This window comes from Saimiri boliviensis, chromosome 17 (genome assembly GCF_048565385.1).
Source record: "Saimiri boliviensis isolate mSaiBol1 chromosome 17, mSaiBol1.pri, whole genome shotgun sequence".
Classification (NCBI taxonomy): Eukaryota; Metazoa; Chordata; class Mammalia; order Primates; family Cebidae; genus Saimiri; species Saimiri boliviensis.
In genome coordinates this window covers 58,043,321-58,059,107 of record NC_133465.1, presented here as the reverse complement: position 1 = coordinate 58,059,107, position 15,787 = coordinate 58,043,321, and the positions used below count along the sequence as shown (strand labels likewise).

At 46.2% G+C, this 15,787-nt stretch overlaps 1 long non-coding RNA gene across 3 annotated transcripts; it reads left to right on the top strand.

Annotated features, from left to right (window-relative positions):
* Positions 1-2,432: 2,432 nt before the first annotated feature.
* Positions 2,433-12,285, top strand: LOC120366882 (uncharacterized). Of its 3 annotated transcripts, XR_012514693.1 has the most exons (5): positions 2,433-2,665; positions 2,832-2,902; positions 7,540-7,639; positions 8,593-8,810; positions 10,425-12,285. It is a non-coding gene; the product is annotated as an uncharacterized LOC120366882 (long non-coding RNA). The 3 variants fall into 3 exon arrangements; XR_012514692.1 differs by lacking the exon at positions 7,540-7,639 and having other exon boundaries at positions 10,425-12,284; XR_012514694.1 differs by lacking the exons at positions 2,832-2,902; positions 7,540-7,639 and having other exon boundaries at positions 10,425-12,284.
* Positions 12,286-15,787: the final 3,502 nt, after the last annotated feature.

Genomic DNA, 15,787 nt, shown 5'->3' with positions numbered 1-15,787 from the left:
GAAATGGAGTCTTACTATGTTGCCCAGGCTAGTCTCAAACACCTGGGTTCAAGCGATCCACCTGTCTTGGCCTCCCAAAGTGCTGGGATTATAGGCATGAGCCACTGCACCCAGCCTAAACATAGTCACTTTTGAGAGTGCAAGAGGGCACCATTAACTATTTCAGAACAATAAATGCAACCTGGCATAAGCGGTCACTCTATATACCTATGGATTTTTCCACCTTACAGGTCCCTTTCACATTTGTTAACTCAACTGCATACATTACTGATGACAAAATAATTTTAAAGTTCTAACTTTTATTTATGTATCTTTACTTATTTATTTATTTTCAAGACAGGGTCTCACCTTGTTGCCCAGGCTGGAGTGCAGTGGCACGATTTTGGCTCACCATGATCTCTGCCTCCCAGGCTCAAGTGATTCTCCTGCTTCAGCCTCCCAAGTAGCTGGAATTACAGGCACCCACCACTACTGCCCACCTAATTTTTGTATTTTTAGTAGAGACAAAGTTTCACCATGTTGGCTAGGCTGGTCTTGAACTCCTGACCTCAAATGATCCACCTACCTCAGCCTCTCAAGGTGTTGGGATTATAGGTGTGAGCCACCACGTCTGGCCTAAAGTTCTAACTTTTAAATAAAACCTGGTTCTCAAGCACATACATGCATCTCATTATAATTTAAAAAAATCACTATTTAGCCTCATTAAGAATAGAGAGAGAGAAAGCCCAAATTAGCAAAATAAGAGAATAAGAGAAGCAATCACGGATACATAGAAAGTTAAAACGATTTGGAAGTTGCTTTGCTGAACCCATTCAACTAAATTTGAAAACCTGGTTTCCACGCTGTCATTCACTGTGGCCATATATGTGGCCAAGCCACGGTTGGAAGCTACATCTCATGGCTTTCTGCCGAGTCATTTCCCTGTGAGTCAACCAGACTTCAGAGTCTCATTCCTGAAACTGTTATTCCAGTACTCTAACCTGGAGCTAAGATGTCTGGGTAGCTTGGTGGGAACACGGCTCTTCCATGGGAATGGGACCTGGATGATCTGAAGATATATTTCGTGAGCACACCTCTTATGACAAATGCCCACATGTCCCCACCTGACACCAGCATAGTCTGCCCTACCCAGGCCACCCAGCTCCAGAAAGAAAAGATGGGAATGTCACTGATCCTGAACGTTAGACCTGGGAGATCTCCTCCTGTCGGAGATGTAGCTAGCATTCCATATCTACACTATCTTGAATGATTTTAATATTGGTAATAGTAACAACGACTGGTATTTATTGTTTCTTTACTCCTTTGTCCCCTGTCATCGCATCATCCCCATTTTACAGAAATAAAAGCACAAAGGGGTTAATCAACTTGCCCAAAGCCACACAGAATGTAACTGAGTTGAGATTTGACCCCAAGCAATCTGATTCCAGAGATTACACTTTACTTCCAGTTATGATTCCAACAGTATTTTTCTCATTATTATTTTGAGACTTCTGAGAATTATTCTCAAAATAATATATATAACAGTATACCAGACTATGTATATAATGGAACCACCATGCCTCGTAATTGTTTTTTAAAAAAGTCCCAAGAGACATAAGAGAGAAACTATTGGTTACTGGATATTCACCAAGTGTAAGTGCTTGTACATGAATCTGATCAGTAATCTTAAAACCAAAACCAGAACCAAACAAACCACACCTGTCCCCCAGGGAGGGTGCCACGTTGATTCCCATTCATCAGCTGAGACAAAGGAAGCCCAGAGAGGTTCCATAACTCGCCTGAGCTCCTACAGCTAGGTGGCAAGTCCGGGGCTCAGAGCCAGCCCATCTGGCTGGTGAGCACATTCTTCGCCACCAGCCACACCCCACTGCCAGTCCTTAACCCAGTTATTCATTCAGTCCTCACAGCACCTGATAGGAGCCATTTCCCACCCACTTGCCTTTCTCGTGTTAGATGGGGAAACTGATGCTGAGAAAAGCGTACAAGGTTGTTGCAAAGTCATTGCGGTTTTTGCCTTTAACGTGACAAAGCCACAATTACTTTTGCACCAATCAAATAATTTGCTAAGTGCCATGCGATGATTTGGGGGCTGGCTAGCCAGGGAGCCAAAGCCTGCTGCAGCTGTTTTCACTTCCCCAGGCCTTAGCGGTGCTGTGGCAGAGGTGCCACAGATCCTCCTCTCCCTCCTCCCCACAACAGCTCCTCCTCCTCCTCCTCTCCCTCCTCCTCTCCCTCCCCGCTCCCCTCCTCTTCCTTCTACTCCTCCTCCTCCTCCTCCCCGGGGCCTCGCCCTGCGGGTCTCACCTGCGGCTCCGCGGGGTCCCGGCGTAGGTCGGACAGCGCCCCCTGGCGGCAGGAGGGGGCCCGCGCAGCGCATGCTAATGAGACCCCGGCGCCGCTCGCCGATTGGCTGGCGCGGATTCCAGCTGCTTTCCAAGTCGGCGGCGCCGAGCCAGAGTCAGGGGGGCCCGGCCCGCGCCCTCCCCGCCCAGCCGCCTCCCCGTCCACGCCCAGGGCTGGGGCGGGCCCGGCTGCCTTCCAGACGTGGGGGGGCTTCTCCTCTTGTCTCCCACGGGTGCTCTGGCTGTGAATCCATCCAGGGGCCAGGATGACAATCCGACACCAAGGCCAGCAGTACAGGCCGAGGATGGCCTTTCTCCAAAAGGTAACCCCGGCCCCTCACCTGGGCCCCGGCAGGCGGCGGGGGACCCCCGTCTGGGAAGCGTCCGAGGACACGCGGGGCAGGAGTGCGGGGCCCCCCTTTGGGTGGATTTGAGCTGCTTTTTCATTAAGAGACTTGTGTGAGTTGCGATAAAGACAATCCCTTTTAGGTTTCCAAGCTGTGTCCTGGGCCTGGAGACTGGGACAGAGATCGGGCCGCCCCAGCTCCGAGTCACACAAGGTAACCCAGACAGCCACCTACGAATTTAAAGCTCCTATACGTTGCCCTTTCTGGATCCAACGTGTGATATTTGAAAGTTAAAAACGTATCTTACACACATAGATCTTAAAATGTATCTCACACCACAGCCTACTCACAGCTGCAAAGGCAGTGGTCAGGGTCTTCCATTGCTTGGGGTCCCTGGCTGGATTTGAGGTTAAATATCAGGGTTTCCCGTCCCACGATCTCATTCTACACCACGTGCTCTCTGTCAGCCAGGCAGCCAAAGTGGACTTGCAGCCTGGCATCTGCTGGGCACTGCTCGAGGTACCAGACACACAGTGGTGAGCAAAACAAGCATGGCCCCTGTCCTCGAAGTCCCTGGAGGCTAAGTGACTCACACAAGTGCAGCTTAACAGTGCCCAGACTTTAGGGATGGGGGCCGATGGAGGACTGGGCCCACCACAAGGTACCTTAGGGTGCCCCCAGTCAAATATATCTACTTTCTTTTTGTTTGAGTTGGAGTCTCACTCTGTTGCCTAGACTGGAGTGCAGTAGTGTGATCTCAGCTCACTGCAACCTCTGCCTCCCAGGTTCAAGTGACTCTCCTGCTTCAGCCTCCCAAGTAGCTGGGATTACAGGTGCATGCTGCCACACCTGAGTAATTTTTGTATTATGGTAGAGGTGGGGTTTCATCATGTTGGCCAGGCTGGTCTTGAACTCCTGACCTCAAGTGATCCACCTCCCAAAGTGCTGGGAGTACAGACATGAGCCACTGTGCCTGGCCAGGAGAAACATAAAATTAAGACTGTAGTGAGAAGGAGCTTCTGATTCTACGTGAAGAGTGGGGGTAGTTGTCACAGAAGAGAGAGCCTTGAAGTGTGGAGGATGTTGAGGCTTCTGCTGGGCAGAGGAAGGAAGACCCCGGGCTCAGAAGCAGCCCCTTTTAAAGCCCAGAGATGTATGAGTCTGGTGTGTCTGAGGGCACATGGATTGCGGTTTGCTGAGATTATGGTATACGGGGAATATGAGGTGGGACAGGCAGGCAGGGACGAATAGGAAAGTCTCCTATGCCTTACGAAGGTGGTGCTATTTTCCCCCAAAGAGCAGGTGTGGTCAAATTTAGGTTTAAACGAGCACTCTAACGTAAGCCAGGGGAATGGATGGAATGTATTCTCTTCCCTGAACTAAGAGAATTCACTCAGGGTCTTTCTGTGATGCCTGAAACTCCAGTCACCTAGATGATGACACCTTTTCATGGGGTCAGAGGGAGTGGTGCTGGTCAGAAGGGCCCCTCCTCTGGGATTGCTGAGGCTTTCACACCTATGTCTCCATCCCAGGCTTGATGCAGCCCTATGTGGGCATGTCTACCAGCCAAGCTGATGCCCACCTCTGATGCCTGGACTTGTTTAAAATGTGGTGGAGGCTGGGCATGGTGGCTCATGCCTATGATCCCAGTACTTTGGAAGGCTGAGGTGGGAGGATGGCTTAAGCCCAGGAGTTTGAGGCCAGACTGGGCAACAGAGTAAGAAACTGCCTCTACAAAAAAATTTTAAAAATTAGCCAGATGTGGTGGTGCATACCTGTAGTCCCAGGTACTTAAGCTGAGGTTGGAGGATCGCTCGAGTCTAGGAGGTCCTGGCTGCAGTGCACTGTGATTGCACCATGCACCATTGCACTCCAGTCTGGGTGACAGAGTGAAATACTGTCTCAAAACTACATACATAGAATTTTTTTTTAATGCGGTAGAAGGAGATTAAGAATTCCCCTGTCCAGCGGCTGTGCCTGGGGGTGTTAGCTGGTGACACACCACACAGTGAACTAAACAGCAGGGCAGGGGGGAAGCTGCTGTGGTCTCCAGCACCCGCTGGGCTTTTTTTGTTTGTTTGTTTTTTGACAGAGTCTCAGTCTGTCACCGGGCTGGTGCGCAGTGGCGCAATCTCAGCTTACTGCAACCTCCACCTCCCAGGTTCAAGTGATTCTCCTGCCTCTGCCTCCCGAGTAGCTGAGACTACAGGCGCACACCACCACGCCCAGCTAATTTTTGTATATTTAGTAGAGACAGGGTTTCACTATGTTAGCTAGGATGGTCTCAATCTCTTGACCTCTTGATCTGCCCACCTCCGTCTCCCAAAGTGATGGAATTACGGGCATAAGCTATTGTGCCCGGCCACCAGCAGGGCTCTTGTTTCAGTCTAGCTCTTCATTTCCTGTGTTTTGGCAGCCCTGACCACCTAGGAGTGAAGTGGAAAAAAATCCTATCTGGAGTTCTAAAATGCTTTCCTAGTTGACTTAAGGAAGAGTTGAGGATGTGAGGGTGTTCTTGGGGCAGATGGGGTGCCAGGAAGAGAGTTGAGCTAAGACGAGGGCTACAGGAAGGCAGGATCTTAATGAGGCTTGGGCAAAATTTAGAATTGTTTATATCATTTGTTCACTCCTCCATGTAACAGACACTTATTGAGCACCTACTATGTGTCAGATATTGATAGACACTGATAACACAGACTTCAGGACACAGTCCCTGTTCTCAAGTGACTTGTAGTCTAGTGGTAGGAGATGGCCATGAATATCAATGCAGACAGCTGGAAGGTAACAGCGGTGCTTAAGTGTGGGCCTTTTCTTTATCCTGGGTAGAATGCCAAGAAAGCATTCTGAAAGATATGGTGGTGGTTTAGCTGGGTCTTGGGAATGTGAGGGTGTTCTTGGCGCAGATGGGGTGCCAGGAAGGGAGTTGGGACAAAGGTGAAGGAGGAACATGAACTTGGCTGTGGATCTACTGTGTGTCGGTTGTTGGTCAGAGCCAGATGGTGATGTCCAGCAGGCAATTCTGTATCTGGAAGGCAGGGCTTGAGAAACTCTGGAGACACATCAAACTGGCCATTGAGAATGTAACAGAAACGAGGGATGTTTCTGAGGCAGGGCACAGTTAACAGGGCATATTAGACTTGGGCATTTGGACTGTGGCTGGCAGTGCTGTAGTTGGGATGTGAGTTGCCTACCAAAAAAAAAAAAAAAAAAAAAAAAAAGAGTGCAATGGCTTGTGTTGGAAACAGGTTTATAATGTTGGTAAGAGTCCACACGAAGACAATGGATCACGCAGCAAGGCTAGTTTACTTCCTGCAGGCAGGGGGCAACTCGCTGACAGTCTCGCCATGAGAGCACACCTGGACAAAGGAGACAGGGACATTTATTACTTTCATAACCTGACGCAATCGCCCTACTGCTGTGTCCAGTTTCCATTGGCCGGAACAGGACCTCACATGCTATGCTTGATCTGATTGGCTAAAAAATCTGAAAATTTCCCGAATAGATAAGGGGAACGATGACAAGGAAAAAGAGGAGGCTAATCAGGAGAAGGCCAGGAGGGTTTCCAAATAAGGGATGGCATGCACCGGGGTGTGGAACTTGCCTATTCCTGTTCAGACAGGCCCGATCAAGTCTAGGTAGCTGATTTAAGAAGTATCCGATTTAGAGAGTATATATACATGAGTATATGCTTATGCTAATAGCAGATAATGGCCATAGAGCAAGAGATTGTAACTCCTTATAATGCAGTCTAAGATAGAAACTTTGAAGAAGAACTTTCCCATTTCTCACAGTTTGGGGTCACTATTTACATCTCTGCATAGCAAACACATAATTATGTTTGTCTTCCAGGAAGCCTTCTCTGAATTATAGGAAAATTTCAGTCCCTGAGATCTTGTAGTGACAGCCACTTACTATGAGAAGAAATCTTGACCATGGGGTGGATGAGGTATTGAGGCTATCACTCTCTGATACTTTTAGTGACTGTCTGGGTTCTTTAAAATGTTCAATGTCATACCTCACTTAGCTGGAATCTGAGACGGCAAATGCCAGGGCTGTGGTGGGGTCAGAGAGGGTCCAGTGATGACTCCCCCGACCTTTTTTTTTTTTTTTTGATAAAGTGAAGTGGCACGATCTTGGCTCACTGCAACCTCCACCCCTGGGTTCAAGCTATTCTCCTGCCTCAGGCCCCTGAGTACCTGGGATTATAGTACCTGCCACCATATCTGGCTAATTTTTGTGTTTTCAGTAGAGATGGGGTTTTGCCATGTTGGCCAGGCTGGTCTTGAACTCCTGACCTCAGGTGATCCACCCGCCTTGGCCTCCCAAAGTGCTGGGATAACAGACATGAGTCACTGTGCCCTGCCCAGTGATGACCCTTTTGTGCAGCATTGGCTTCAGGCCTCAGGAAATAGTTGTGGAGAAGTCAGGATTCTGAGAGAACTGGGCAGCTGTGGTCTGGTCAACAGTGGTGGGGTGGGGTTGTGGAGGTGATGGTATAGGGAAAGACCAGGGGGTCTTCAATGTGTCTCACAAAAGGAGATGCCTCAGAAGGGATGCAGGCTGGACAGAAAGAGAAGGGGGAGCCTAGAGAAAGGCCACAGCTACACCCTTCCTGGAGAGCTTGAAAACCAGGGTGGATTTTCTCGTCATGAGTGGACACCAAGACCACCTCTCTAAGACCATCCCAGACCCACAGAGTCAGTCATATTTTTTTGTATTTTAGATTTACTACAATTTAAAAAGGAATCCCTTAAGTGAATTTACATGGAAAGAGGTCAGAGGAAAATTATTCTGTCCCCCAATGGGAAGACCTCTAAAGATGTTCACGACACAGATTTCCCTCTTTCCAGCAAATCCCTCCTTTGCGCGAAGTGAGACTCCATCGCTGGAAAGCCATCTGCCCCTCTTGATTGTGCTTTTAGGAATAACTCCTGTTAATCTCCTTTGAAGGTTAGTTGCAAATTCTTCAGAGATTTTTTTTTTTTTTAAACACAAAGGGAAAGAAATGGAGTGGTTGTCATTTTTATCAGAGAAGTTTAAATTTCTAACTGGCAAAACAGGTACCACTCCTCCATCTGCTGTTTTTCTCCCTCTAGCTCGCTACTAAGGAGATGGTTGTTTCACCTGATGAAGTAGAGTATTTATAACCTGAAAGGTTATGACTGAAAGGATGAGGATGCTTTAAGCCCTGTCATCAGAAACTAGCGTAACAGCGTGTGTGTGTGTGTGTGTGTGTGTGTGTGTGTGTGTGTGTATGTGTGTGTGTGTTTTGGGGAGGAGGGGCACTGGCTGCTGCTAAAAAGCATCACTCCAGAGGCTGTGGCTCCTCATCCCCTGGCCATCCCCAGGAGGAGCAGGACCACCTCCCAGCATCCCCCAATACCGTTTGGGGTTGTGTCTTTGCCTCCCTCTTTGCTGTTAGCTTCATGGCTGACCCAGTGGCCAGAAACACTGCCAGGCCCTGACATTGCAGAAAGCCAAGGACTGTGGCTCCAAATCAAGCTGAAATGAATAGCTTTTGTTCCAAAACAATGCTGTGAGCCAAGAAAGTGTCCATGCAAATAAAGCTTGCAGTCAGTCTTGCACAAGGAGCCCCAGCCATGTTTTGCATGCTGAGTCGCTGGCGCGGTGCCCAGAGTGCTGAGTGGTGAGGCTCTCCTTGGAGCCTTCCCTGTGCACCTGATCTTGGCCCACGTCTTGAGATTGTGGTTCAGCTGCGAATGCTTGTTTAGCAACAGAGATTGAAATAGGAAATCCCTTTCCTTAGTGTTGGCATAAGACATTGTTCCATCCTCTTTCCCGCCTTGGGAAGATTGGAGCCTTCTAGCTTCAGGAGCAGGCTGGCTGAGAGGCAGGGGGCAAGTAGGATTTTTTCTGATTCAGCTCTCTTCTGATATTTCCAGGTTAGTCTACACCTCCATCCTGTCTACCTGGCCATATCATGGATTCCTTCCCAAGTTCACTTCCTCTAGGAAGCATTCATTGACCGTCGGTTTTAGTTGCTTTTCTATGGATACAACAGAATGCTTGAGACGGGCTAATTTAAAAAGAAAAGAAGCTTATTTGGCTCCTGGTTACAGAAGCTAGGAAGACCAAGGGCATGGTGACAGCTTCTGGCAAGGTATTTTATACTGCACTATAACACGGCAGAAATGTGGAAGGGCAAGTGAGTGCATGCAAGAGACCTCAGGGCACTAACTCAGTCCCTTGGAAATGATCTCACTCACAATCAGCATTAATCCATTTATGAGGCTCTACCCTTATTACCTAATTCCCTTTTAAAAGGCCCCACCTCTCAATACTGTTACATTAGCAACTAAGTTCCCAACACATGGACTTTTCGGGGACACACTGAAACCCATAGAAGCATCCTATTATCATGGTCCCTTTTCAGCTCCTGTGCATTTAGGATCCTTATAATTCACATGAGACACACTTTTTTTTTAGACAGAATTTCACTCTTGTTGCCCAGGCTGGAGTGCAATGGCATAAACTCTGCTCAGGACACCCTCCACCTCCCAGGTTTAAGTGATTCTCCTGATTATTTCCCTCGGATACAGAAAGGTTTGCTCCTCCTTTTATTCTACTTGGTCATACCATGGGTTCCCTTCCAAGTTCACTTCCTCTAGCAAGTATTCTTTCATCGTTTGTCTTATTCCATTTTCTATGGCTCTAATAGAATACCCGAGACTGGGTAGTTTACAAAGAAAAGAAGCTTATTTGGCTCACAGTTACGGAGGCTGGGAAGTCCAAGGGCATGGCTATAACCAACTCATGATCTTTTGTCTCTGCACACCTCCTTTTTGCCACCATCTACAATTTTGCAAAACAACTCAAACACTGCTGCTCTTCCATGAGAGCTTCCATTTGTCTATGAATAACGGTGAAGATCTATTGTGTCCTGAATCGATTTGCTCTCCCCATGCATACCATGCAGTTTTACCCATTCATGCCTTTGCTTGTTCCTCAGTCTGGAATACTCCTTTCCTCCATAGCAGAAGCAATAACTTCTTGCCAAATAGCCCATGTTCTCTGAGTTAGGATTAATGGGCCATGAGCAGAAGTGTGCAGGCTTTCAGGCTGAAGCTTTGATGGGCAGGTACGAACTCTCTATGATTTCTCTTTTCCCCTGCACAGTGATAGATGGAATGAGAAACCACAAATCGTAGCAGCCAAGACAGCTGAGTCAAGACATCAAGGAAGGTCCCTGGATGTGGCCCAACTTGACTTAGTATTTTCTTAAGAGAGATAAACCTTTGTTGGGTTAAACCTGCATTATCACAGCATAATCAAAACTCTCCTGACTACATTCTCATTTTCTGCCGGTTAAAAATCTTCATCTTTTAAGTATCAGCTTAAATACTCTTTCTTTAAAAGCCTTCCAGAACCAGCCCACCCCCAGTCAGAATTGATGTCTTTTCTTTGGGCTTTCACAGCCTGTGTAACTTATGTCTATCTGACACTGAACGCCTGGAATTACGGTCAGTCATGTAGGGTTAGTAACAGAATGAATAGGAGTATGCATTCCAAAGCCAGACTGACTGGTTCACATATCAGCTCTGTCATTTACCAGCAGTGGGACTTTTGATGAGTTACTTAGACTTCCAGAACTTGGGTTCACATTTGTCCCTCAAGAACCTACCAGAGCATCCGTCATGATAATTATATTAAAATATGTCAATAATTATGTTAAATAGTATCTGTTACCAGTCTCCTTCTTTTTTTTGTCTTGCAGGTTGAAACCAGTAAAAAAAAAAACATGCAGAAAAAAAGATGGGGACCGAAATCCAAAGCCAGAGGGTCCTGAAAATCAGAGGGTGTTACAACATAACAGGTGGTTACAGGCCATGGCTCAGGCTAGGCCTGGAATAGACTGTGGTTCTCTTCTACAAATCAATCCAGACTGGACGGACAGAACTCCAAGGGAGGAAGGAAAAATGAATCTGATGTTACTTCTGGAAACCACATTTTCTGAAGTCACCATTTTTATATATCTATCAACTCATCATTTTTATGTATCTATCAATATGATTTTCTGATCTTATTTCTTCCTACTAATGTGATGAATTACCTTGATTGATTTTAGAATATTAAATCACTTTTGTATTCCTGGAATAAACCCTAAATGGATGTTTGATTTTTGCTAATTCCTTAGCAAAAATGCTAACATTTTATTTAGGATTTTGCATCTATATTCACAAATGAGGGTCTTTTTCCTCTCTTGACATCAACCAATTCTCCAGTTCTCTAACACAAACTGAGTGTCCTGCAATTCAATTCAACTTTTGACACTAACTACCCAGGGTTGGAATTAGCCTCCACAGATTTAAGGGCTCAGTCCCACGAGACTGTCCCAATCAGACTCCAGTTGCGAGTCCTAGGTCAACCCATCCTTTTGGGCAACGATTAGAGGAACTCAGGAAAGTGCTTAACTTAATATTACTGGGTTATTACAAAGGATAAAATTCAGGAAGAGCCAAATGGAAGCCATGCATAGAGCAAGGCAAGGGAGAATGAACACAAAGCCTCCTTCACCTCTCCGGGCACACCCCTCTCCCAGCACCTTGATGTGTTCACCAACCTGGAAGCCCTCTGAACCCCATCATTTAGAGGTTTTAATGGAAGTTTCACTACACAGGCATGGAGATGGAGTCTTACTCTGTCGCCCAGGCTGGAGTGCAGTGATGCCATCTTGGCTCACTGCAACCTCCATCTCCCGAGTTCAAGCGATTCTCTTGCCTCAGCCTCCCGAGTAGTTGGGATTAGAGGCGGGTACCACCATGCCCAGATAATTGTATTTTTCGTAGAGACAGGGTTTCACCATGTTGGCCAGGCTGCTCTTGTACTCCTGACCTCAGGCAATCCACCTGCCATTGGCCAGGCTGGTCTCGAACTCCAGACCTGAAGTGATCCTCTCGCCTTGGCCTCCCAAAGTGCTGGGATTACAGGCATGAGCCCTACATAGCCATGGTTGATTAAATCATTGAACGCTGGTGATTACTTCAATCTCTAGCCCCTTGTCCCTCTCTCCTTCCCAGAAGTCAGTGGGTGGGGCTAAAAGTTCCAACCCTATAATCATGCCTAGTTCTTCTTTTTTTATACATGCAATTTTGACTTATTTCTGTGTAATATAAATTATTACTCTTATCAGTTCCTGAAACATTTAAAACTTTAGGAAACTTTAGTTTCATTTATCCCCTTCCTCATTTTGTGTTGCTGTTATGCATCTTTAGTTCTACACATATATTTAAATTCCATAAGACATTGTAACTATTGAGTTGGGAATAAACATTCATTAATAATCATCTAGATATTCATCCATTCTGTTTTTTTGTTTTTTCATTTGCTTGTTTTTTCTTTTCTTTTCTTTCTTTTTTTTTTTTTTTTTTTGAGGGACAGGGTTTTGCTCTTTGCTTTATCCCCAAGGCTGGACTGGTGTGGTAGCACAATCATGGCTCATTGCAGCCTTGGCCTCCGGGGCTCAAGCAATCTTTCCGCTTCAGCCACCTGAGTGGCTGGGAATACAGGCATGTGCCATTATGCCTGGTTACATCTTTTAATTTTTGTAGAGATGAGGTCTCACTATGTTGACCAGGCTGGTCTTAAACTCCAACTTTGGCATCCCAAAGTGCTGGGATTAGAGGCACTCCTGGCCTATATACATATATATATATATATATATATATATATATATATATATATTTTTTTTTTTTTTTATTGAAATATGATATTCACTCTGAAAAGAAAATATGTACAGATCAATACATTTTCACAAACAGAATGTTTTACATATATTTTAAAACATTAAATTCTGTTTAAAGAACCAAAATTTTGTATTTTAAGAACACATTACTTAGTGTTCAGCAGATGGTCCCCTGAGGAAATGTGTGACTTCACACCACGGGCTGTCTTTGTCAGCCCTCCCAGATTGCCCCATCTGTGACTTGATTTTTTTTTTCTCCTTGTCAAGGTATCCTCCTCAACTCAATTCACCTCTGCTTCAGGCCAATCAAGCTAGGGCCCTTTTGTCAACCTTCTGGCTTCCTTTGCCCTGAGGGAGGGAAGCCTTTCTTCACAACCCCAATCAGCTTCTCTTTCTGCACATTACTCGTCTGGAGGCTTGCTGTCATTTGTGGATGAGACATGGCCTGGCCATGGGGGCAGTGCCTCCCTTTGACCGCACCATTTGTTGGCTGTGCTTTAGCATCCTGTGGAGATTACAACTGAAAAGGCTGGAGACACTGATGACCGGTCCAGCAACAACAGCTTGAGCTGTATGAGAGGAAAGACTGAAAATTACAATAACAGTCATTACTGGGGAAGCTGAGGCAGGAGGATCGTTTGAGCCCAGGAGTTCATGACAGCCTGGATAATAGCAAGACCCTGCCTCATTACATAATAATAATAATAAACTGAATTATGGGGAAAAAAAAAGAAGTCAAAAAATATTTTTAGCAGTCACCATTCCTTAGGCATCTACTGTCAGGTGCTCTGCCAGAAACTTCTATGGAACATCTCATGAATACTCAAAACAATTCTGTGAAGAAATATAATTAATATCTGATATGGTTTGGCTGTGTCTTCACCCGAATCTCATCTTGAATTGTAGTTCCCATGATCTCCACATGTCACAGGAGGGACCCAGTGGGAAGTAATTTAGTCATGGGGGTGGTTACTCTCACGCTGTTCTCGTGAAAATGAGCCAGCTCTCATGAGATCTAATGGTTTTATAAGGGACTTTTCTCCTTTTGCTTGTCACTCCTCTTTCCTGCTGCCATGTGAAGAAGGTGTTTGCTCCCCCTTCCACCATGATTATAAATTCCCTGAGGCCTTATGAGCCACGTTGAACTGTGAGACAAACCTCTTTCCTTTATAAATTATCCAGTCTTGGGTATGTCTTTATTAGCAGTGTGAGGGTGGATTAATACGCTATCCAACTTCAAATCAGGAAGTGGAAGCTCAGGGAAGCAATTAGCCTAGGGTCACACATCAGTAAGTACAGAGAGTGTTTGGATCAGATTTAATCCATGCTCTTTGCTCTAGGTCCAGTCTCTTCTATGCATATCTCAGCTGCTGATATGCGACTCAGCTGTTCCCATTTTCCCTGGCAAAGCAGGAGCTGGAAAGGGCCTTAGAGGTCATCCAGGTCAATCATCTCATTTCACTGAGGAGGAAATTGAGACTTGCATCAGGTCAGTGGTCGTCATTCCCACCCATGTGCCATCCATACCCACGTGGTAGTGACTCCAAACTACACACATTTCTCCAAAGGCATCTGGGTGTTCCCACCTCTCTGCTTTTGCTAACAAGTGTCCCTCTGCTGGACGTTCCCTTTCTCCTCATTTCACACTGTGAATGATCTTTTCAGCTTTCCAGGTTCACTCCAAGCATAATTTCTCTCACAATTTCCTGAGTATCTGCAGGCTACACTCAGCAATTTCTTCTGTGCAGAGGAGACAGGCCTGAGGCTGCTATTCTTAGAAAGTCCTTCTTTCAAGGTTGGCCCTTCCAAGGCTGGCATGTAGAAGCTTGGATTTCAGGAGAGTTCCCATGATTCCCTGATAAGAGTGGCTTATTAAGCCTGGGCTGCTTGGGCAAACAGTATGGCTTATGTGGAACCTGCTTTCCTTCTGGGAGTCTGGAATCTTGGTGCATGTAGGCAGAGGTTGTCTAAATGACCAGCCCCCAGCAAAACTTCGGATTCTGAGTCTCTAATGAGCTTCCCTGATCATAGACAACATCTCACACTTGTCACAGTGCATTGCTGGAAGAATTAAACGTGTGCTGTGTGATTCCACTGAGAGGCTCTTGGAAGCTTGCCCCTGGTGGCTTCCAGACTTTGCCCCATGTGCCTTTTCCCTTTGCTAATTTTGCTTTGTATCCTTTCACGGTAATAAGTTACAGCCATGCTGATGGCTATACTTTGGGTCCTGTGAGTCCTCCAAACAAATCACTGAACCTGAATCTTGAGTGGTCTCAGGGATCCCCAGCACACCTCCCATATGTTCTGCCATATGCTCAAATAAAGATTTCCTGCATTAACATCCAAATGTTGCAATGTTTTGGTTTATGAATCACTCACTCACACTGTCAAAAGCAAGTATGTTTTATTCTTCTTTTTATTTCAATAGCTTTTTGGGGAACAGGTGGTGTTTGGTTACATGGATAAGTTCTTTAGTGGCGATTTCTGAATTTTGGTGCACCCATCACCCGAGCAGGGAACACTGTACCCCATGTGTAGTCTTTTATCCCTCACTCACTCTCACCCTTCCCCTAGAGTCTCCAAAGTCCTTTGTATCATTCTTATGCCTTTGCATCTTCATAGCTTAGCCACTTTTATTTTTTTGAGACGGAGTCTCACTCTGTCGCCAAGGCTGGAGTGCAGTGGTGCAATCTCGGCTGACTGCAACCTCCACCTCCCGGGTTCGAGCAATTCTCTTGCCTCAGCCCCCTGAGTAGTTGGGATTACAGGTGCACACCACCATGCCCAGCTAATTTTTTTTTTTGAGACGGAGTTTCCCTTGTTACCCAGGCTGGAGTGCAATGGCACGATCTCGGCTCACCACAACCTCCGCCACCTAGGTTCAAGCAATTCTCCTGCCTCAGCCTCCCGAGTAGCAGGCACATGCCACCATGCCCAGCTAATTTTTGTATTTTTAGTAGAGACAGGGTTTCACCTCGTTGACTAGGATGCTCTTGATCTCTTGACCTTGTGATCCACCCGCCTCGGCCTCCCAAAGTGCTGGGATTACAGACGTGAGCCACCACGCCCGGCCAATTTTTATATTTTTAGTAGAGACAGGGTTTCACCATGTTGGTCAGGCTGGTTTCGAACTCTTGACCTCAAGTGATCCACCTCCCTCGGCCTCCCAAAGTGCTGGGATTACAGGTGTGAATGAACCACCACACCTGACCTATTTTTTAACCACAAAAATGAATTAACCAACTTGACAGATACATCCTTAGGCTGAAGACACCTGGTGTCATTGAACTTGGTTATCCATCTCCTTGTTCTGATTCCAAGCTCACTATATGTTTCAATATAAGAATGTAGTCTCCCACATAGATCTTCCTACAGGAAAGGAACACACTGTTGGC